Genomic DNA, 24,728 nt, shown 5'->3' with positions numbered 1-24,728 from the left:
GGATGAGTGCTGCAGGAGATTGGATGAGTGCCGCTGGAGACTGGATGAGTGCCTCTGGGGACTGGATGAGTGCTGCAGGAGACTGGATGAGTGCCTCTGGGGACTGGATGAGTGCCTCTGGGGACTGGATGAGTGCTGCTGGATGAGTGCCTCTGGGGACTGGATGAGTGCCTCTGGGGACTGGATGAGTGCTGCAGGAGATTGGATGAGTGCCGCTGGAGACTGGATGAGTGCTGCTGGATGAGTGCCTCTGGGGACTGGATGAGTGCTGCTGGAGACTGGATGAGTGCTGCTGGAGACTGGATGAGTGCCGCTGGAGACTGGATGGGTGGATGTGTGATCGCTGGATGGATGGATAAGGGTGGGTAATGGCTCTTGCTCTGGGACGCTCCAAGGAGCGCAACCTAAGGGGCGCGCCCCTTAGGTTGCGCTCCTTAGGTTGCGCTCCTTCGGGTGCGCGACGCCCCAGGGAGTGTCTGCAATTTAAGGGCCTGAAAACAGTGCTGGGCTAGACGGCTGGGTTGGGGGTGGGAGCAGTATTACTCACCACGTGGTCCTGCTGCTTCTCTTTATTTTGCAGGTTTCTGAGCCCTCTTGTCTCTTTTTTTTCTCTTAATTTCCCGGTTCACTGTTCACTGCTGGCTCACAGAAGGGAGGGGTGAGCGGGCTCTTGCCCCGACTGAGCTGTGCCGACCGCACGAGCCCCTGCAGTGGAGGAGGACAGAGACTGAGAAAGGATCCTGGCAGAAAGATCCTGGCAGAATGAATGCCTGCCTGGGAGTATGTCTGTGTATGTATGTGTGTGAGAATGAATGCCTGCCTGGGAGTATGTCTGTGTGTGTATGTGTGTGAGAATGAATGCCTGCCTGGGAGTATGTCTGTGTGTGTATGTGTGAGAAAAAATGTCTGCCTGGGAGTATGTCTGTGTATGTATGTGTGTGAGAATGAATGCCTGCCTGGGAGTATGTCTGTGTGTGTATGTGTGTGAGAATGAATGCCTACCTGGGAGTATGTCTGTTTATATATGTGTGTGAGAATGAATGCCTGCCTGGGAGTATGTCTGTGTGTGTATGTGTGTGAGAATTAATGCCTGCCTGGGAGTATGTCTGTGTGTGTATGTGTGTGAGAATGAATGCCTGCCTGGGAGTATGTCTGTGTGTGTATGTGTGTGAGAATGAATGCCTGCCTGGGAGTATGTCTGTGTATGTATGTGTGTGAGAATGAATGCCTGCCTGGGAGTATGTCTGTGTATGTATGTGTGTGAGAATGAATGCCTGCCTGGGAGTATGTCTGTGTGTGTATGTGTGAGAAAGAATGTCTGCCTGGGAGTATGTCTGTGTATGTATGTGTGTGAGAATGAATGCCTGCCTGGGAGTATGTCTGTGTATGTATGTGTGTGAGAATGAATGCCTGCCTGGGAGTATGTCTGTGTATGTATGTGTGTGAGAATGAATGCCTGCCTGGGAGTATGTCTGTGTGTGTATGTGTGTGAGAATGAATGCCTGCCTGGGAGTATGTCTGTGTATGTATGTGTGTGAGAATGAATGCCTGCCTGGGAGTATGTCTGTGTATGTATGTGTGTGAGAATGAATGCCTGCCTGGGAGTATGTCTGTGTGTGTATGTGTGTGAGAATGAATGCCTGCCTGGGAGTATGTCTGTGTATGTATGTGTGTAAGAATGAATGCCTGCCTGTGAGTATGTCTGTGTATGTATGTGTGTGAGAATGAATGCCTGCCTGGGAGTATGTCTGTGTGTGTATGTGTGTGAGAATGAATGCCTGCCTGGGAGTATGTCTGTGTGTGTATGTGTGAGAAAGAATGTCTGCCTGGGAGTATGTCTGTGTATGTATGTGTGTGAGAATGAATGCCTGCCGGGGAGTATGTCTGTGTATGTATGTGTGTGAGAATGAATGCCTGCCGGGGAGTATGTCTGTGTGTGTGTATGTGTGTGAGAATGAATGCCTGCCTGGGAGTATGTCTGTGTATGTATGTGTGTGAGAATGAATGCCTGCCTGGGAGTATGTCTGTGTGTGTATGTGTGTGAGAATGAATGCCTGCCTGGGAGTATGTCTGTGTGTGTATGTGTGAGAAAAAATGTCTGCCTGGGAGTATGTCTGTGTATGTATGTGTGTGAGAATGAATGCCTGCCTGGGAGTATGTCTGTGTGTGTATGTGTGTGAGAATGAATGCCTGCCTGGGAGTATGTCTGTTTATATATGTGTGTGAGAATGAATGCCTGCCTGGGAGTATGTCTGTGTGTGTATGTGTGTGAGAATTAATGCCTGCCTGGGAGTATGTCTGTGTGTGTATGTGTGTGAGAATGAATGCCTGCCTGGGAGTATGTCTGTGTGTGTATGTGTGTGAGAATGAATGCCTGCCTGGGAGTATGTCTGTGTATGTATGTGTGTGAGAATGAATGCCTGCCTGGGAGTATGTCTGTGTGTGTATGTGTGTGAGAATGAATGCCTGCCTGGGAGTATGTCTGTGTGTGTATGTGTGAGAAAGAATGTCTGCCTGGGAGTATGTCTGTGTATGTATGTGTGTGAGAATGAATGCCTGCCTGGGAGTATGTCTGTGTATGTATGTGTGTGAGAATGAATGCCTGCCTGGGAGTATGTCTGTGTATGTATGTGTGTGAGAATGAATGCCTGCCTGGGAGTATGTCTGTGTGTGTATGTGTGTGAGAATGAATGCCTGCCTGGGAGTATGTCTGTGTATGTATGTGTGTGAGAATGAATGCCTGCCTGGGAGTATGTCTGTGTATGTATGTGTGTGAGAATGAATGCCTGCCTGGGAGTATGTCTGTGTGTGTATGTGTGTGAGAATGAATGCCTGCCTGGGAGTATGTCTGTGTATGTATGTGTGTGAGAATGAATGCCTGCCTGGGAGTATGTCTGTGTATGTATGTGTGTGAGAATGAATGCCTGCCTGGGAGTATGTCTGTGTGTGTATGTGTGTGAGAATGAATGCCTGCCTGGGAGTATGTCTGTGTCTGTATGTGTGAGAAAGAATGTCTGCCTGGGAGTATGTCTGTGTATGTATGTGTGTGAGAATGAATGCCTGCCTGGGAGTATGTCTGTGTGTGTATGTGTGTGAGAATGAATGCCTGCCTGGGAGTATGTCTGTTTATATATGTGTGTGAGAATGAATGCCTGCCTGGGAGTATGTCTGTGTGTGTATGTGTGTGAGAATGAATGCCTGCCTGGGAGTATGTCTGTGTGTGTATGTGTGAGAAAGAATGCCTGCCTGGGAGTATGTCTGTGTTTGTATGTGTGTGAGAATGAATGCCTGCCTGGGAGTATGTCTGTGTGTGTGTGTATGTGTGTGAGAATTAATGCCTGCCTGGGAGTATGTCTGTGTGTGTATGTGTGTGAGAATGAATGCCTGCCTGGGAGTATGTCTGTGTGTGTATGTGTGTGAGAATGAATGCCTGACTGGGAGTATGTCTGTTTGTGTATGTGTGTGAGAATGAATGCCTGCCTGGGAGTATGTCTGTGTGTGTATGTGTGTGAGAATGAATGCCTGCCTGGGAGTATGTCTGTGTGTGTATGTGTGTGAGAATGAATGCCTGCCTGGGAGTATGTCTGTGTATGTATGTGTGTGAGAATGAATGCCTGCCTGGGAGTATGTCTGTGTGTGTATGTGTGTGAGAATGAATGCCTGCCTGGGAGTATGTCTGTGTGTGTATGTGTGTGAGAATGAATGCCTGCCTGGGAGCATGTCTGTGTGTGTATGTGTGTGAGAATGAATGCCTGCCTGGGAGTATGTCTGTGTGTGTATGTGTGTGAGAATGAATGCCTGCCTGGGAGTATGTCTGTGTATGTATGTGTGTGAGAATGAATGCCTGCCTGGGAGTATGTCTGTGTATGAGAATGAATGCCTGCCTGGGAGTATGTCTGTGTGTGTATGTGTGTGAGAATGAATGCCTGCCTGGGAGTATGTCTGTGTATGTATGTGTGTGAGAATGAATGCCTGCCTGGGAGTATGTCTGTGTATGTATGTGTGTGAGAATGAATGCCTGCCTGGGAGTATGTCTGTGTGTGTATGTGTGTGAGAATGAATGCCTGCCTGGGAGTATGTCTGTGTGTGTATGTGTGTGAGAATGAATGCCTGCCTGGGAGTATGTCTGTGTGTGTATGTGTGTGAGAATGAATGCCTGCCTGGGAGTATGTCTGTGTGTGTATGTGTGTGAGAATGAATGCCTGCCTGGGAGTATGTCTGTGTGTGTATGTGTGTGAGAATGAATGCCTGCCTGGGAGTATGTCTGTGTGTGTATGTGTGTGAGAATGAATGCCTGCCTGGGAGTATGTCTGTGTGTGTATGTGTGTGAGAATGAATGCCTGCCTGGGAGTATGTCTGTGTGTGTATGTGTGTGAGAATGAATGCCTGCCTGGGAGTATGTCTGTGTGTGTATGTGTGTGAGAATGAATGCCTGCCTGGGAGTATGTCTGTGTATGTATGTGTGTGAGAATGAATGCCTGCCTGGGAGTATGTCTGTGTGTGTGTGTATGTGTGTGAGAATGAATGCCTGCCTGGGAGTATGTCTGTGTGTGTGTGTGTATGTGTGTGAGAATGAATGCCTGCCTGGGAGTATGTCTGTGTGTGTATGTGTGTGAGAATGAATGCCTGCCTGGGAGTATGGCTGTGTGTGTGTATGTATGTGTGTGAGAATGAATGCCTGCCTGGGAGTATGTCTGTGTGTGTGTGTGTATGTGTGTGGGAATGAATGCCTGCCTGGGGGTATGTCTGTGTATGTATGTGTGTGAGAATGAATGCCTGCCTGGGAGTATGTCTGTGTGTGTGTGTGTATGTGTGTGAGAATGAATGCCTGCCTGGGAGTATGTCTGTGTATGTATGTGTGTGAGAATGAATGCCTGCCTGGGAGTATGTCTGTGTGTGTATGTGTGTGAGAATGAATGCCTGCCTGGGAGTATGTCTGTGTGTGTATGTGTGTGAGAATGAATGCCTGCCTGGGAGTATGTCTGTGTGTGTATGTGTGTGAGAATGAATGCCTGCCTGGGAGTATGTCTGTGTGTGTATGTGTGTGAGAATGAATGCCTGCCTGGGAGTATGTCTGGGTGTGTATGTGTGTGAGAATGAATGCCTGCCTGGGAGTATGTCTGTGTATGTATGTGTGTGAGAATGAATGCCTGCCTGGGAGTATGTCTGTGTGTGTGTGTGTATGTGTGTGAGAATGAATGCCTGCCTGGGAGTATGTCTGTGTGTGTATGTGTGTGAGAATGAATGCCTGCCTGGGAGTATGTCTGTGTATGTATGTGTGTGAGAATGAATGCCTGCCTGGGAGTATGTCTGTGTATGAGAATGAATGCCTGCCTGGGAGTATGTCTGTGTGTGTATGTGTGTGAGAATGAATGCCTGCCTGGGAGTATGTCTGTGTATGTATGTGTGTGAGAATGAATGCCTGCCTGGGAGTATGTCTGTGTATGTATGTGTGTGAGAATGAATGCCTGCCTGGGAGTATGTCTGTGTGTGTATGTGTGTGAGAATGAATGCCTGCCTGGGAGTATGTCTGTGTGTGTATGTGTGTGAGAATGAATGCCTGCCTGGGAGTATGTCTGTGTGTGTATGTGTGTGAGAATGAATGCCTGCCTGGGAGTATGTCTGTGTGTGTATGTGTGTGAGAATGAATGCCTGCCTGGGAGTATGTCTGTGTGTGTATGTGTGTGAGAATGAATGCCTGCCTGGGAGTATGTCTGTGTGTGTATGTGTGTGAGAATGAATGCCTGCCTGGGAGTATGTCTGTGTGTGTATGTGTGTGAGAATGAATGCCTGCCTGGGAGTATGTCTGTGTGTGTATGTGTGTGAGAATGAATGCCTGCCTGGGAGTATGTCTGTGTGTGTATGTGTGTGAGAATGAATGCCTGCCTGGGAGTATGTCTGTGTATGTATGTGTGTGAGAATGAATGCCTGCCTGGGAGTATGTCTGTGTGTGTGTGTGTATGTGTGTGAGAATGAATGCCTGCCTGGGAGTATGTCTGTGTGTGTGTGTGTATGTGTGTGAGAATGAATGCCTGCCTGGGAGTATGTCTGTGTGTGTATGTGTGTGAGAATGAATGCCTGCCTGGGAGTATGGCTGTGTGTGTGTATGTATGTGTGTGAGAATGAATGCCTGCCTGGGAGTATGTCTGTGTGTGTGTGTGTATGTGTGTGGGAATGAATGCCTGCCTGGGGGTATGTCTGTGTATGTATGTGTGTGAGAATGAATGCCTGCCTGGGAGTATGTCTGTGTGTGTGTGTGTATGTGTGTGAGAATGAATGCCTGCCTGGGAGTATGTCTGTGTATGTATGTGTGTGAGAATGAATGCCTGCCTGGGAGTATGTCTGTGTGTGTATGTGTGTGAGAATGAATGCCTGCCTGGGAGTATGTCTGTGTGTGTATGTGTGTGTGAGAATGAATGCCTGCCTGGGAGTATGTCTGTGTGTGTATGTGTGTGAGAATGAATGCCTGCCTGGGAGTATGTCTGTGTGTGTATGTGTGTGAGAATGAATGCCTGCCTGGGAGTATGTCTGGGTGTGTATGTGTGTGAGAATGAATGCCTGCCTGGGAGTATGTCTGTGTATGTATGTGTGTGAGAATGAATGCCTGCCTGGGAGTATGTCTGTGTGTGTGTGTGTATGTGTGTGAGAATGAATGCCTGCCTGGGAGTATGTCTGTGTGTGTATGTGTGTGAGAATGAATGCCTGCCTGGGAGTATGTCTGTGTGTGTGTGTGTATGTGTGTGAGAATGAATGCCTGCCTGGAGTATGTCTGTGTGTGTATGTGTGTGAGAATGAATGTCTGCCTGGGAGTATGTCTGTGTGTGTATGTGTGTGAGAATGAATGCCTGCCTGGGAGTATGTCTGTGTGTGTATGTGTGTGAGAATGAATGCCTGCCTGGGAGTATGTCTGTGTGTGTATGTGTGTGAGAATGAATGCCTGCCTGGGAGTATGTCTGTGTGTGTGTGTATGTGTGTGAGAATGAATGCCTGCCTGGGAGTATGTCTGTGTGTGTATGTGTGTGAGAACGAATGCCTGCCTGTGGTTCTGTTGATTTAGGATCTGTTCTGCTGATTAGAATCTGTTCTTGTGTTGGGCAGGATTATTGTTTTCCAATATACTGTTAGTCGCCCCGTCCTCAGCCATCCCATGCTTGGGCCTGCTGACCTTCACAGTCCCATGGCAGGTCCCGGGTCAGCCTCCCTAGCAGTACTTGCCAGCTCCTCTAGGTCCTGGCTTTCCGCGGCAGCGGTCGCCGCGCCTCACTCCGAGGCTCGGCGTCCTGAGCGATGTTGGCCACGCCCCTACTCGTGCACTCAGACCGCTCGGCCTCTTGTAGAGCCAAGGGCAGGCCTTAGCTTTGTGGCGTGCCCTGATTGATCTCCTGATATAAGGAAGTTCCTGTCTGTGCTTCCTTGCCTTGGCAATTGGGTCGGCTTGTATGCTAGATTGCCTCTGCATTTGTTCCTACTCTTGTCTTGTTCCAAGTCTCGTTCTGGGATCCTTCTGTTCCAGTCCTGTTCCTGCCTTTTTCCTGCATCCTAGTTCCTGCTCAACTTGTTCCTGTGTTCGTCTGTACGTTTCCCCAGGTAATACCTCCGGACTGACTAACTGGTACTGACCTCAGCTCGTCCCTTGACTTGCCTGCCTGCTGCTTATCTTCTGACTTTGACTTGCCTGTGACCTCGTCTGACCTCTGGTATCTGACCTCTGCCTTGTTGACCATCCTACGGACTGACCTCTGGACTCTGACCTTTGCTCGCCTGTCTTCGTCTCTAGATTCTGGCTCTGTTCCTTGCCTTGTCATCACCTACACTGTTCTGCTCCTCCTTGCTCCATCGGACCTCTAGTCTTGAACCCGATCGCGCTCCCCCTGTCTCCGTGGGCACTCCGGACTTCTACTCTCCCAGGAGACCCTGCGAGGGCCACCTAAGTCCAAGCGGCCCGGGTCTCTACGGGCTCCTCCCGGAGGGACCTCGGGCTTCCAGTGGTGAAGCTCTTCCCTGCCTCTGACTCCTCCAGTGCTCCTCCCCCTGGGGGCAGGTTCCTTCTGATTCCTATCAGGAGGTGTCTCTCCTCCACTGCCCCAGGACAAGGGTCCACCTCCGAGCGCAACATAGACATTGTTTAATTCTCCTGGTCTGCTTCTGTCTTGATGTGGCCAAACAATATTACAAAAAAACAAAAAAGGAAAGAGAAAAATAATTCTGCCATAGATAGTAATCTTATTTCTGCAGATTCTTACTCTGTCTGGTGTGTTATGCTAATACTTTGATAGTCATTTTTTCTAAAATTCCAGTTTTTTTTTTAAATGAGGAACACAAGACTCTACCTACTGTACTTTCTAAGTGTGGTATAATCAGTTGCACAGTGACGGGTATTCAAGCCAAGCAGTAGTAAAGTCCAGGTAAACTTAAAATTCTAGCACAGCTCACCTGGTTCCCTGCTTTGGCTAAGTCTAGCGGACTAATTTAAAATAACTTTATTTTGTATTTATCCAATATAGTTTTTCTTTATCTCTGCTGTTTAGCCCCTCTCTCCCACCCTCCTCTCTCCCTCCCACCCTTACATGGATATTTATTTTAAGATCCTAGGATAATTTATTAAAATAGGCCTGAAGTACCACTCTCTCAACTAGCTTATTAGTCACTATTAGCAAAATTTCCTTTATTCAGTGCTACAGTTGTGGTGATTATATCCCAAGGCCTATCATTTGGTCAATTAAGGGTTGTCTAATTTGCCTTCAGCTGTCTGCTATGAATAAGGAGCTAATGCACTTGTTAGAGATATTACACAAGATTCAAATAACCTCCCCTGCCTTGCAGCATCCAGAATATCTCTCCCAACTCTCACAGAGGATTCAGAAACTCAGGTACAAATGGTTTATAGCGGGCTCCGGTAGAACAAGGCCTGTGACTCTGAGATTCCCAGTGTCCTCAACTTTGAAGCATCCTTAGTATCCACCCTACTCTCACAGATAAATCTGACATTCATTATTTAGAGTCCCACAAATAATTGGATTACAATAAGGCCAGTGATGAAGAAATACTCAAACTCCCCAATGTTTCCCTTACATAACGTCCAAGTAACAGTATATGAAAGGGAAGCAGTCACTATGCACCCAGAAAACCTTCAATGTGCTCAAATGTCATAAAAGAAAGCTGCTTCTGCTAGAAGACTGTCGTCAGAAGAACCAATTTGGGAAATCATTTTGATGGTGGCACAAAAGTTAAATACCTTCCAGGATCCTCAGCTAACAGAAATGCAAACCAGGAGTTCAATGCAAACCAGGAGTTCAATGCAATTATGGAAGAAAGTAAGAACTCTGATATTAATGTTATCATCCATCTGTGGAGCAATGAGCCTGCTAGAAACAGTGTCCATTAAGTGTAGAAAGATTTCCAAAATCTAGGGAAAAATATTAGACACATGACAAAGACTATTGCCTTTTCAGAAGTGTTACCTGTACAAGGAAAGGGAAATGAAAGGTCATGCCATATAGATAACTTCAATGCCTGGCTCATAACAGGTGGATTTGGATCCATTGAAGGCTGGGGCCGTGCATGGAGCAATAACATATTTTATGGTAAGGATGGCCTACATTTGTCTGTGGCAGGAACGAGGATGCCAAGTGAGAAATTCAGATCATACATTATCAGGCATTTAAACCAGGGAGCGGGGGTGGCGGGAGCTGGCCAGTGAGTCTGGCAGGTCACCCCCAAGCAAAACAGGAAGAGGGAGCAGGAAGTAGCAAAATCACCCGTTCAAAAAAGCAGAAAAGGAGAATATGAAGAGCAGCTGGAAAGCTGTGACTCAAATGATCGTAGTCTGGGCAACAACATCCGAGACCTGGAGGTCCTAATGATGGAGGCAGACTTGGACATTGTTGCTGGTTCACTGATTCCCACGATTGGGATATGGCCATCCTGGGATATAACTTGCTAAGAAAGGACAGAAAAGGGGGAGGAGAATTTCTTTATGTCAAAAACAATATCCAAGCAACTGAACTGCAAGGAACTCCAGAGGTCATAGCGAGTGATCCAAGCTTTCAGAAAGCACCAATCCAAGTACTAATCCCAGAGGCACTCCACTGAAAATTGTCCATTTAATCATACTCTCTGTTTCCTGTCTTTTAACCAGTTTGTAATCCACGAAAGGACATCGCCTCCTATTCCATGACTTTTTAGTTTTCTTAAAAGCCTCTCATGAGGAACTTTGTCAAACGCCTTCTGAAAATCCAAATACACTACATCTACCGGTTCACCTTTATCCACATGTTTATTAACCCCTTCAAAAAAATGAAGCAGATTTGTTAGGCAAGGCTTCCCTTGGGTAAATCCATGTTGACTGTGTTCCATTAAACCATGTCTTTCTATATGCTCTACGATTTTGATCTTGAGAATAGATTCCACTATTTTTCCCGCTACTGAAGTCAGGTTCACTGGTCTATAGTTTCCCATATTACCTCTGGAGCCCTTTTTAAATATTGGGGTTACATTGGCCACCTTTTAATCTTCAGGTAGAATGGATGATTTTAATGATAAGTTACAAATATTTACTAATAGGTCTGAAATTTCATTTTTTAGTTCCTTCAGAACCCTGGGGTGTATACCATCCGGTCCAGGTGATTTACTGCTCTTTAGTTTGTCAATCTGGCCTACCACATCTTCCAGGTTCACCGTTATTTTGTTCAGTTCATCTGACTCATTACCCTTGAAAATGTTTTCCAGAACTGTTATCTCCCAAACATCCTCATTAGTAAACATAGAAGCAAAGAATGAATTTAGTCTTTCTGCAATGACCTTATCATCCCTAAGTGCACCTTTAACCCCTAGGTCATCTAACAAAACAAGAAACTCCATTGCATGTTTCCTGCTTTGAATATATTTTTTTAAAGTTTTTATTTTGAGTTTTTACCTCTACGGCCAACATCATTTCAAAATATCTCTTAATATGTCTTATCAATGTTTTACACTTACCTTGACAATGCTTATGCTTTTTCCTACTTTCTTCAGATGGATCCTTCTTCCATTTTTTGAAGGATTATTTTTTTTTACAAAATAGCCTCTTTCACCTCACCTTTTAACCATGCCGGTAATCATTTTCCCTTCCTTCCACCTTTCTTAATGCATATATTACATCTGGACTGTGCTTCTAAGATTGTATATTTAAACAATGTCCATGCCTGTTGTACACTTTTAACCTTCGCAGCTGCACCTTTCAGTTTTTTTCTGTTTTACTCATTTTATCAAATTTTCCCCAATGAAAATGTAGTGTTAGAGCTGCAGATTTACTTATTGTCCCCTTCCAGTTATTAGTTTAAATTTGATCATGTTATGATCACTATTGCCAAGTGGCCCCACCACCATTACCTCTCTCACCAAATCCTGCGTTCCACTAAGAATTAAATCTAAAATAGCTCCCTCTCTTGTTGGTTCCTGAACCAATTGCTCCATGAAGCAATCATTTAGTACATCCAGGAACTTTGTCTCTAGCAAGTCCTGATGTTACATTTACCCAGTCAATATTGGGGTAATTGAAATCTATTATTGCAAACACGTTGTACAATAATTGCTTTCAAATTTTATATGTGTATTTGAACTAAATATAATATTTTTTTTTCATTTTTTGCATAACTTGTTAGGGATCGTCATAACACCCGTGGACTACACGCATTTGATGCTTGTGTTTTCAGCCACTTTTGGGTCTTTTTTAATCATTGGTCCTACACACTTTAAAACATGTTTGTCAATTCTTTGTTTTTGTTTTTTTGTTTTTTTTCAATGTTTTAGTAATATGTGGAAAAATACTTCCCTTGATGAAGCGAAGTCTCGCTGTTATAAGTCCAATATCTTCAACCCCCACGTCTCGGCGAGCAGATTGCCTGCTTCTTCGGCGTTTTTGTCGCACTGTGTCTGGTGCCGCCGCACTATCACGCCGCCGCACAGATCTAAACTTTGGTGCTGCCGCGTTGTTCACGGAGGGTCCTTCTTTGCCGCACGGGTCTATCCCGTTTGTTGTTTTACAGCGCCACCACACTGTGGCATTCATCTAGCGCCACCGCGCTGTGTACCGATGTCCGTGTACCGATGTTGGTACACAGTGCAGGCAATCTGCTCGCCGAGACGTGGGGGTTGAAGATATTGGACTTATAACAGCTTCATCAAGGGAAGTATTTTTCCACATATTACTAAAACATTGAAAAAAACAAAAAAACAAAAACAAAGAATTGACAAACATGTTTTAAAGTGTGTAGGACCAATGATTAAAAAAGACCCAAAAGTGGCTGAAAACACAAGCATCAAATGCGTGTAGTCCACGGGTGTTATGACGGTCCCTAACAAGTTATGCAAAAAATGAAAAAAATATATTATATTTAGTTCAAATACACACATAAAATTTGAAAGCAATTATTGTACAACGTGTTTGCAATAGTGTTTACATAATCGTATTTTTGAGGATATTTTGGGGGTAATTGAAATCTCCCATTATTATTGCACTGCCAAATTGGTTAGCTTCCCTGATTTCTCTTAGCATTTCATCATCTGTCTGACCATTTTGTCCAGGTGGACGGTAGTATACTCCTATCACTATACTCTTACCCAATACACATAGGATTTCTACCCATATAGATTCTACTGAGCATTTAGTCTCTTGTATGTTCTTTAGCCTGTTGGACTCTATACCCTCCCAGACAAAAAGTGCCACAGCCCCACCAAGTTGATTCTCCCTATCATTGCGATATAATTTGTACCCTGATATAGCACTGTCCCATTGGTTATCCTCCTTCCACCAAGTCTCTGTGATGCCAATTATGTCAATCTCATCATTTGCTGCTATACACTCTAACTCTCCCATCTTACTTCTTAGACTTCTGGCATTGGCATACAGATATTTCAAAGTGTGTTTTTTGTTTGTATTAACAAACTGCTTTTCAGTTGATGGTGATAATGTGCAATCCTTTAGCTTAGGTAAGACTTTATAGGCACATGGACTACGTTTGCTTTTATTAGAACCTCTCTGTTGGGATCACCTAACTCTCCTGCTTCATTAGTATCCTTCAAGGATACATTTCTCCGAACCATGCACTGTTGAGTGACTGTCGGCTTTCCCCCTTGTTCTAGTTTAAAAGCTGCTCTATCTCCTTTTTAAAAGCGCCAGCAGCCTGGTTCCACTCTGGTTAAGGTGGAGCCCATCCCTTTGGAAAAGTCTCCCCTTTCCCCAAAAGTTTCCCCAGTTCCTAACAAAACTGAATCCCTCTTCCTTGCACCATCGTCTCATCCACGCATTGAGACTCCGGAGCTCTGCCTGCCTCTGGTGACCTGCGCGTGGAACAGGGAGCATTTCAGAGAATGCCACCCTGGAGGTCCTGGATTTTAGCTTTCTACCTAAAATCCTCAGTTTGGCTTCCAGAACCTCCCTCCTGCGTATTCCTATGTCATTAGTACCCACATGTATCATGATATCTAGCTCCTCCCCAACACTGTATAAAATCCTATCTAGGTGTTGCATGACGTCCACCACCTTCTCACCAAGCAGGCAAGTTACCAGGCGATCCTCACGCCCACCAGCCACCCAGCTGTTTACATTCCTAATAATTGAATCACCATGCTAACCCTTCCCTCCTGGGCATGTGCCCCTGGAGACCCATCCTCAGTGCGAGGGGATACCTTATTGCCTTGAGGCCAGGTCCTAGCTACAGGATTGCTTTCTACCTCATCAAGCTGATGCTCTCCTTCCAGGTGACCTTTCTCCTCCAGGGCAGCACAGAGGCTGCTTGAGTGGAAGTGGGACTGCTCTGCTATGTCCCTGAAGGTCTCCTCTCTATACCTCTCTGTCTGCCTCAGCTCCTCCAGGTCTGCCACTCTCGCCTCCAGAGATCGGACTCGTTCTCTGAGAGCCAGGAGCTCTTTCCATAAAGTATGACGGGAGCTGCAGCTTTTGCAGCAGTAACTATATTTGACTTTTTGGGTTCACGAAATTGATTAAAACTGTGTAAGTGTGTGGTGAATAATCCCTTGTGAGCAGAGGACACTGATATGTGTTTCACATGCCTCACACTTCTGTTTTTTTTAAGTCACGCCAAGTATTTCAATAACCCTGTATTTAGTCCATATATCATTTTTTAGGATTATTTTTATTTTATTTTATATACTGACATTTGATCTGAGATATCACATTCAGGTACTCTAGGTTTTTCTCTATCCCCAGAGGGCTTACAATCTAAGTTTTTGTTTTCTATTCAGATTTCTCCAGATATTGACTCTCCAATGCCCTAAAGCATGCAAGGGTGGGGGTGAGCTGTAAGCCCACTCCTAAGTGCAGTGCAGTGGTTTTTTTTTTTAACAGAAAGCTTCTCTCTCTTCCTGAGTGTGCATGGTGCTCCCGGCTGTGACATTTCTTGTCTTTGTTAATTCATCTTCTCATGATGCTGTTGTCATTCTCTGATTCTTGTCGTTGTTCAAATGCCGTGTAAGTTACTGCTCTCAATTTATAATCATGCAACAAGGACAAAGGTTGCTTAGAACCCTGGCTGAAGGAAAACGAGAAACATTTACTGTAAAATCCCACATTCTCCCCCATCTAATAAATATATTCGATTTATGCAAAACATTGGGGGTTTTGCTAATGCTTATTTAATTTAACTGCAGCAAAACAGATACCTTCTAATGCTCACACACTGGCCGAAATGAATGCTGTACTATCTTTGTGCAGAGGATTGTGATTACAAGCTTTCCTTCTAATAACCAGAGGGGATAGCGCTAAAAGAGATAAGTACAATTTGAATGGAAGAGCTTGTAACAATTATGACCTTATTAAAGCGGCACGTTAACAAAGGATGATTGGAGTCTGTTACACTGAGATGCATAATGCCATTAAGAAGTGTGATATGCCCTTAGGGAACAAACTATTTCTTAATAAAATGTCTGTTTACTCTGCAATTGTGCAGGGAGGGAGGAAGGGCAGTGCCAACCAAACGCAGGAACCAGTTAAGCAAGGGGTCCTAGGGTCTAACAGAGGTGCAAAGGCAGCTGGAAACTTGTCACATGGTAGTGATCCTAGGGACTAACAGAGGTACAAAGGCAGCTGGAAACTTGTCACATGGTAGTGATCCTAGGGACTAACAGGGGTACAAAGGCAGCTGGAAACTTGTCACATGGTAGTGATCCTAGGGACTAACAGAGGTACAAAGGCAGCTGGAAACTTGTCACATGGTAGTGATCCTAGGGACTAACAGAGGTACAAAGGCAGCTGGAAACTTGTCACATGGTAGTGATCCTAGGGACTAACAGAGGTACAAAGGCAGCTGGAAACTTGTCACATGGTAGTGATCCTAGGGACTAACAGAGGTACAAAGGCAGCTGGAAACTTGTCACATGGTAGTGATCCTAGGGACTAACAGAGGTACAAAGGCAGCTGGAAACTTGTCACATGGTAGTGATCCTAGGGACTAACAGAGGTACAAAGGCAGCTGGAAACTTGTCACATGGTAGTGATCCTAGGGACTAACAGAGGTACAAAGGCAGCTGGAAACTTGTCACATGGTAGTGATCCTAGGGACTAACAGAGGTACAAAGGCAGCTGGAAACTTGTCACATGGTAGTGATCCTAGGGACTAACAGAGGTACAAAGGCAGCTGGAAACTTGTCACATGGTAGTGATCCTAGGGACTAACAGAGGTACAAAGGCAGCTGGAAACTTGTCACATGGTAGTGATCCTAGGGTCTAACAGAGGTACAAAGGCAGCTGGAAACTTATCACATGGTAGTGATCCTAGGGACTAACAGAGGTACAAAGGCAGCTGGAAACTTGTCACATGGTAGTGATCCTAGGGACTAACAGAGGTACAAAGGCAGCTGGAAACTTGTCACATGGAAGTGATCCTAGGGTCTAACAGAGGTACAAAGGCAGCTGGAAACTTGTCACATGGTAGTGATCCTAGGGACTAACAGGGGTACAAAGGCAGCTGGAAACTTGTCACATGGTAGTGATCCTAGGGACTAACAGGGGTACAAAGGCAGCTGGAAACTTGTCACATGGTAGTGATCCTAGGGACTAACAGGGGTACAAAGGCAGCTGGAAACTTGTCACATGGTAGTGATCCTAGGGACTAACAGGGGTACAAAGGCAGCTGGAAACTTGTCACATGGTAGTGATCCTAGGGACTAACAGGGGTACAAAGGCAGCTGGAAACTTGTCACATGGTAGTGATCCTAGGGACTAACAGAGGTACAAAGGCAGCTGGAAACTTGTCACATGGAAGTGATCCTAGGGTCTAACAGAGGTACAAAGGCAGCTGGAAACTTGTCACATGGTAGTGATCCTAGGGACTAACAGGGGTACAAAGGCAGCTGGAAACTTGTCACATGGTAGTGATCCTAGGGACTAACAGAGGTACAAAGGCAGCTGGAAACTTGTCACATGGTAGTGATCCTAGGGACTAACAGAGGTACAAAGGCAGCTGGAAACTTGTCACATGGTAGTGATCCTAGGGACTAACAGAGGTACAAAGGCAGCTGGAAACTTGTCACATGGTAGTGATCCTAGGGACTAACAGAGGTACAAAGGCAGCTGGAAACTTGTCACATGGTAGTGATCCTAGGGACTAACAGAGGTACAAAGGCAGCTGGAAACTTGTCACATGGTAGTGATCCTAGGGTCTAACAGAGGTACAAAGGCAGCTGGAAACTTGTCACATGGTAGTGATCCTAGGGACTAACAGAGGTACAAAGGCAGCTGGAAACTTGTCACATGGTAGTGATCCTAGGGACTAACAGAGGTACAAAGGCAGCTGGAAACTTGTCACATGGTAGTGATCCTAGGGACTAACAGAGGTACAAAGGCAGCTGGAAACTTGTCACATGGTAATGATCCTAGGGACTAACAGAGGTACAAAGGCAGCTGGAAACTTGTCACATGGTAGTGATCCTAGGGACTAACAGAGGTACAAAGGCAGCTGGAAACTTGTCACATGGTAGTGATCCTAGGGACTAACAGAGGTACAAAGGCAGCTGGAAACTTGTCACATGGTAGTGATCCTAGAGACTAACAGAGGTACAAAGGCAGCTGGAAACTTGTCACATGGTAGTGATCCTAGGGACTAACAGAGGTACAAAGGCAGCTGGAAACTTGTCACATGGTAGTGATCCTAGGGACTAACAGAGGTACAAAGGCAGCTGGAAACTTGTCACATGGTAGTGATCCTAGGGTCTAACAGAGGTACAAAGGCAGCTGGAAACTTGTCACATGGTAGTGATCCTAGGGACTAACAGAGGTACAAAGGCAGCTGGAAACTTGTCACATGGTAGTGATCCTAGGGACTAACAGAGGTACAAAGGCAGCTGGAAACTTGTCACATGGTAGGGATCCTAGGGACTAACAGAGGTACAAAGGCAGCTGGAAACTTGTCACATGGTAGTGATCCTAGGGACTAACAGAGGTACAAAGGCAGCTGGAAACTTGTCACATGGTAGTGATCCTAGGGTCTAACAGAGGTACAAAGGCAGCTGGAAACTTGTCACATGGTAGTGATCCTAGGGACTAACAGGGGTACAAAGGCAGCTGGAAACTTGTCACATGGTAGTGATCCTAGGGACTAACAGAGGTACAAAGGCAGCTGGAAACTTGTCACATGGTAGGGATCCTAGGGACTAACAGAGGTACAAAGGCAGCTGGAAACTTGTCACATGGTAGTGATCCTAGGGACTAACAGAGGTACAAAGGCAGCTGGAAACTTGTCACATGGTAGTGATCCTAGGGTCTAACAGAGGTACAAAGGCAGCTGGAAACTTGTCACATGGTAGTGATCCTAGGGACTAACAGGGGTACAAAGGCAGCTGGAAACTTGTCACATGGTAGTGATCCTAGGGACTAACAGAGGTACAAAGGCAGCTGGAAACTTGTCACATGGTAGTGATCCTAGGGACTAACAGAGGTACAAAGGCAGCTGGAAACTTGTCACATGGTAGTGATCCTAGGGACTAACAGAGGTACAAAGGCAGCTGGAAACTTGTCACATGGTAGTGATCCTAGGGACTAACAGGGGTACAAAGGCAGCTGGAAACTTGTCACATGGTAGTGATCCTAGGGACTAACAGAGGTACAAAGGCAGCTGGAAACTTGTCACATGGTAGTGATCCTAGGGACTAACAGAGGTACAAAGGCAGCTGGAAACTTGTCACATGGTAGTGATCCTAGGGACTAACAGAGGTACAAAGGCAGCTGGAAACTTGTCACATGGTAGTGATCCTAGGGAGTAACAGAGGTACAAAGGCAGCTGGAAACTTGTCACATGGTAGTGATCCTAGGGACTAACAGAGGTACAAAGGCAGCTGGAAACTTGTCACATGGTAGTGATCCTAGGGACTAACAGGGGTACAAAGGCAGCTGGAAACTTGTCACATGGTAGTGATCCTAGGGTCTAACAGAGGTACAATGGCAGCTGGAAACTTGTCACATGGTAGTGATCCTAGGGACTAACAGAGGTACAAAGGCAGCTGGAAACTTGTCACATGGTAGTGATCCTAGGGACTAACAGAGGTACAAAGGCAGCTGGAAACTTGTCACATGGTAGTGATCCTAGGGACTAACAGAGGTACAAAGGCAGCTGGAAACTTGTCACATGGTAGTGATCCTAGGGACTAACAGAGGTACAAAGGCAGCTGGAAACTTGTCACATGGTAGTGATCCTAGGGACTAACAGAGGTACAAAGGCAGCTGGAAACTTGTCACATGGTAGTGATCCTAGGGACTAACAGGGGTACAAAGGCAGCTGGAAACTTGTCACATGGTAGTGATCCTAGGGACTAACAGGGGTACAAAGGCAGCTGGAAAACTTGTCACATGGTAGTGATCCTAGGGACTAACAGAGGTACAAAGGCAGCTGGAAACTTGTCACATGGTAGTGATCCTAGGGACTAACAGAGGTACAAAGGCAGCTGGAAACTTGTCACATGGTAGTGATCCTAGGGACTAACAGAGGTACAAAGGCAGCTGGAAACTTGTCACATGGTAGTGATCCTAGGGACTAACAGAGGTACAAAGGCAGCTGGAAACTTGTCACATGGTAGTGATCCTAGGGACTAACAGAGGTACAAAGGCAGCTGGAAACTTGTCACATGGTAGTGATCCTAGGGACTAACAGAGGTACAAAGGCAGCTGGAAACTTGTCACATGGTAGTGATCCTAGGGACTAACAGAGGTACAAAGGCAGCTGGAAACTTATCACATGGTAGTGATCCTAGGGACTAACAGGGGTACAAAGGCAGCTGGAAACTTGTCACATGGTAGTGATCCTAGGGACTAACAGAGGTACAAAGGCAGCTGGAAACTTGTCACATGGTAGTGATCCTAGGGACTAACAGAGGTACAAAGGCAGCTGGAAACTTGTCACATGGTAGTGATCCTAGGGACTAACAGAGGTACAAAGGCAGCTGGAAACTTGTCACATGGTAGTGATCCTAGGGACTAACAGGGGTACAAAGGCAGCTGGAAACTTGTCACATGGTAGTGATCCTAGGGACTAACAGAGGTACAAAGGCAGCTGGAAACTTGTCACATGGTAGTGATCCTAGGGACTAACAGAGGTACAAAGGCCAGCTGGAAACTTGTCACATGGTAGTGATCCTAGGGACTAACAGAGGTACAAAGGCAGCTGGAAACTTGTCACATGGTAGTGATCCTAGGGACTAACAGAGGTACAAAGGCAGCTGGAAACTTGTCACATGGTAGTGATCCTAGGGACTAACAGAGGTACAAAGGCAGCTGGAAACTTGTCACATGGTAGTGATCCTAGGGACTAACAGAGGTACAAAGGCAGCTGGAAACTTGTCACATGGTAGTGATCCTAGGGACTAACAGAGGTACAAAGGCAGCTGGAAACTTGTCACATGGTAGTGATCCTAGGGACTAACAGAGGTACAAAGGCAGCTGGAAACTTGTCACATGGTAGTGATCCTAGGGACTAACAGAGGTACAAAGGCAGCTGGAAACTTGTCACATGGTAGTGATCCTAGGGACTAACAGAGGTACAAAGGCAGCTGGAAACTTGTCACATGGTAGTGATCCTAGGGACTAACAGAGGTACAAAGGCAGCTGGAAACTTGTCACATGGTAGTGATCCTAGGGACTAACAGGGGTACAAAGGCAGCTGGAAACTTGTCACATGGTAGTGATCCTAGGGACTAACAGAGGTACAAAGGCAGCTGGAAACTTGTCACATGGTAGTGATCCTAGGGACTAACAGAGGTACAAAGGCAGCTGGAAACTTGTCACATGGTAGTGATCCTAGGGACTAACAGAGGTACAAAGGCAGCTGGAAACTTGGTACATGGTAGTGATCCTAGGGTCTAACAGAGGTACAAAGGCATCTGGAAACTTGTCACATGGTAGTGATCCTAGGGACTAACAGAGGTACAAAGGCAGCTGGAAACTTGTCACATGGTAGGGATCCTAGGGACTAACAGAGGTACAAAGGCAGCTGGAAACTTGTCACATGGTAGTGATCCTAGGGACTAACAGAGGTACAAAGGCAGCTGGAAACTTGTCACATGGTAGTGATCCTAGGGACTAACAGAGGTACAAAGGCAGCTGGAAACTTGGTACATGGTAGTGATCCTAGGGTCTAACAGAGGTACAAAGGCAGCTGGAAACTTGTCACATGGTAGTGATCCTAGGGACTAACAGAGGTACAAAGGCAGCTGGAAACTTGTCACATGGTAGTGATCCTAGGGACTAACAGAGGTACAAAGGCAGCTGGAAACTTGTCACATGGTAGTGATCCTAGGGACTAACAGAGGTACAAAGGCAGCTGGAAACTTGTCACATGGTAGTGATCCTAGGGACTAACAGAGGTACAAAGGCAGCTGGAAACTTGTCACATGGAAGCACTGAAGCCTTTATTCAAACATTCATGTACCCCTGGCTAATAGCCCTGATTAAAGGCCCAGGAAGGACACCTCAGACTCAGTCTCTTCCCAAGCTGTTATATTATCTGCGTGTCCCCGATGCCCTGAGCGGGGAGTGACTAGCGCCTAAGGCCCTGGGCATTGCCGTTTCTAAATCCCACTGAAAATTTCTTGTAAACAGCACAAATGACCACAGCAGCCACAATCACGCTGGAAGCATTGGATCATCATTTTTACTGATGAAAGTTATTTACAGTTCTCATTATACACAATTTGATTTTACATTCCCAGTTCTTAATAAATCTACAGCTTTTCTCTTTCAATCAGTTTGTATTAATGAACAAATTCAAATTCCATTTCTCTTCCTTTCCAATCAATGTGGGTAGTTGATTACCTGCCTCCGAATTGATAGGGGATACAGTTGCTGGTAAACTCGATTCCCATCCATTAAAACCAAATCCCTGTTTCTCCTGCCTCTCTTGTAGTCTTCTTCCTTCTTCTCCTTACTCCTCCTGCCATACTACTTTGTTTACTCCTTTTCTCCTGTGATCTCCTTGAGATGTTCGTGAACCTCAGGTTGGGTCCATGCAGTCCCCTTCTCTTACCTTTTCTTCTTCCCACAGAAATGGATGAAACCCACGTTTCTCTACCAGGACTAAGCAAAGCCCATTTGTGCTCTCTGGCTAAGAGACCCTGCACCCCTAACTAGCAGGCATGTTAGGAAAATAAATGTTTCATAAAGGGAAGCCAAAAATATGAGATAATAAGAGTAAAAGATATTCCCCTTTCAAGAGAAAAAAAAAGGTGTAGAAAATGGGTCTCTGTCTCCTTTCTGAACCTAGCTCTGTACTCCTAGAGACCAGTAAAATGAAACAAAACCATGGATCAGCCATGCACTGGCTATACTAGCAGAGTCAACTAAAAAATCCACACCAGAAAATGGTGGTTTATGTTTACATAGACGAGGGACACACCACTTTCCATCTCCCATACTAATTACTTTTCTTTTTCCCCTGTGCCAAGGGTCTGCTAGGATCTTTACACTTATATCCCATTTTATACTAACAATGCTGTTCTAAGCGGCTTACAATTTAAACATACATAAATTAGAAATTCAGACTCAGACAACGATATATCTAAACAAAAGATAATACAAATTGAACTGGAGACAAAGTCACACACACAAAAAAAACCCTTCAATTAAACAACAAAATATATATAAATAAATAACAAATAAAATCTAACCAATTTAAGAACTTCCAGTACCTGAATGTAATCCACTTTGAAGTGCCACAAAAGTGCCAAAAGTGGAATATAAAAATCTAAATTAATAAAAGTAAATAAATAAATAGATAAAGATTCAGCAAGCAACCAAAAAGGACATTGAATTGTACAGTCCGGGAAAACAAATAAGCATGGTGGTAACTTGCTGGTTCAGTGGTTACTACCCTTAACCAATAAGCCTGATACTTTGATGCAACTCCAACATTTGCTTTCTGCTTCAACAACAAGGGATATTGGGGAATCGGACTCAAACAGCAACCAACAAGGGCCCTGACTTTTATGGTTTGAGTAACTAAATATGGGGGTGACTTGTATGGCACAGCAGATACTACCATAAGCTTGCTGGGCAGACTGGATGGATCGTTTGGTCCTTTTCTGCCATCATTTCTATGTTTCTATGTAGGAGGGGTCTGCCCGGAATGCATACACCCTGTATCTGCCGGTGGCCATGACTCCATGCATCAGCCTCCAGGAGTAATCCCCTTCATAGCCGGGAGTAGGGATGTGCATTCGTTTTCAATGCATTGGCAATCCACAATGCATAAGTCCCTATTCGTTGCATTCATGGTTCGCGAAACTCATTGTGATGCCCCACAAATATAACATACCATATTAGTTTTATTCTTTTGGCTCGCAGTGATTTCTTAGTGGCCATTTGAAATAGGAGATAGCAAAAACCAACCCTTTCCAGTGATTCATAAGTGACCTCACAGCCCTGTCATAGAGTGGGTCAGACAGGTTGACAAGGAGATGAGAATGCAACCTATCAGAGCTAAGCATTTTTCTAATGCAGCCAATCGCCACTCTCACTCAGTGTCCTGTGATGCTATTCCTGATGATGCAGCACTATTTATACCTTAAGCATGTGGTGTGCCATGCACTTTCTTGGCGGGGATGGTCTGGGGAGGTGGTTCGGAGAGGTGGTTGCACTTTGAGCTAGTCTGAGTGTCTCAAATCTGTATTCAATTGCTAGCTACTTCGATAGAATTTTCCATTGAAAAATATATTTCTTTGTTTTTGCTGCTGTGACAAGCAAGCCATCCTTTTTATTTAACAGGGACAGGGACCCCGTGGGCGACATGCCCTCCTGCCTCCAGGACCATCTGAGGCTTTTCTGGCTGTTTTCTCCCTGTGTCTCCCAAGTTTTTTTGCTTTTCTCTCCTTTACAGGTCTCTCTCTCTGCTGCCAAGCCTGCCAGGACCTCCGGGTTTGGCAACTACCTACCCCCCCCCCCTACCCCATTGACACCTCCAGTGTCATCGAGGCCCCCGGAGGATAAGAACCCAACAGGGACCCCATAGGTGCTACGCGCCAGCTGCATGCACCGAAGGGGGCGCAACAAAGGGGCATGCCCCTTTGTACGCCCCTTCATACTCACCTGAAAAACCAAGGAAACAAATACAACAACACTATACGTCTACCAACTTTCAACATGGACATGGAAAACGAACCACCACTGGAATATCCAATGTCCATCTGCATGAACAAAGGTAAATATGAGAATAACTACTTAAAGAACAATACCAGGGAGAGAACAAAAAAAGACAATAAATTCCTCACGCAATAATTTGGTACAGATAAAAAAGGACCCTATTTCTATTTCCAAAACTCCTGCAATAAACAAACTAATCATGCTAACATTCATCCTAGTAAATGCACATTCAGTTGCAAAGAAATTTCCAATCATCACAGATTTACTATATGATAATAAACCAAACTTTGTTGCAATAACAGAATCATGGTTAAAAAAAGCACATGTAGTTCTAAAAAATCAAATAGCTCACAAAAATTACGTAGTATTTTCAGTCCCCAGAATAAACAAACACGGAGGAGGTCTCTTACTAATTATTGAAAAAACCTTTAAATGTAAACCTATCCAAATAACACCCCCCCAAAATCATGAAATTCCCATTTTTGATACCAACAATATACAAATATGCCTTATCTACTGCCCACCGAGCCTCCTAGAATTAAATATATCACCACTAATTGAGTTCCTAACCACACACTTAAACATCTCTAAACCAACCATAATGTTGGGAGATTTTTTTTTTTAATTCGAAATTTATTAATTTTCATAAAGTATTCATAAATCATACTTTACAGGAAAATAAGATACCGAAAAGCATATGAAAATAAACATTCATTATTACACCTTTCAAAATTTACATCTTAACATATATGCCATTCAAAGGAAACAAATGTTTTAAGAATGAGGCCAGAATCTTAAGGGAGAATACTTACAATAACTAACAAAGAATAACTGGCTTAATGTTTTATAGTGGTGTTATACTTTTAATGATTGCCTAAATTTACTTGCTGTGGAACTGTGGACACATTCCTAGCATTTAAGAAAAATTTAAGTTGATCTACTGCTGTAAATGCAACATTTTTTCCTTTACCTTTAATAAGACATCTACAAGGATATCTTAGTACAAATGTGTAGCCTAGGGTCACAACTTGAGGTCTTAATTTAATAAATTCCTGTCTTCTTAATTGGGTGAGTCTAGCAAAATCTGGGAAAATCTTAACCAATTGGC

This window comes from Rhinatrema bivittatum, chromosome 1, assembly GCF_901001135.1.
Source record: "Rhinatrema bivittatum chromosome 1, aRhiBiv1.1, whole genome shotgun sequence".
In the NCBI taxonomy this organism is placed as follows: Eukaryota; Metazoa; Chordata; class Amphibia; order Gymnophiona; family Rhinatrematidae; genus Rhinatrema; species Rhinatrema bivittatum.
The sequence above is the reverse complement of the archived record's forward strand: the minus strand, read 5'-3'. Positions refer to the sequence as shown.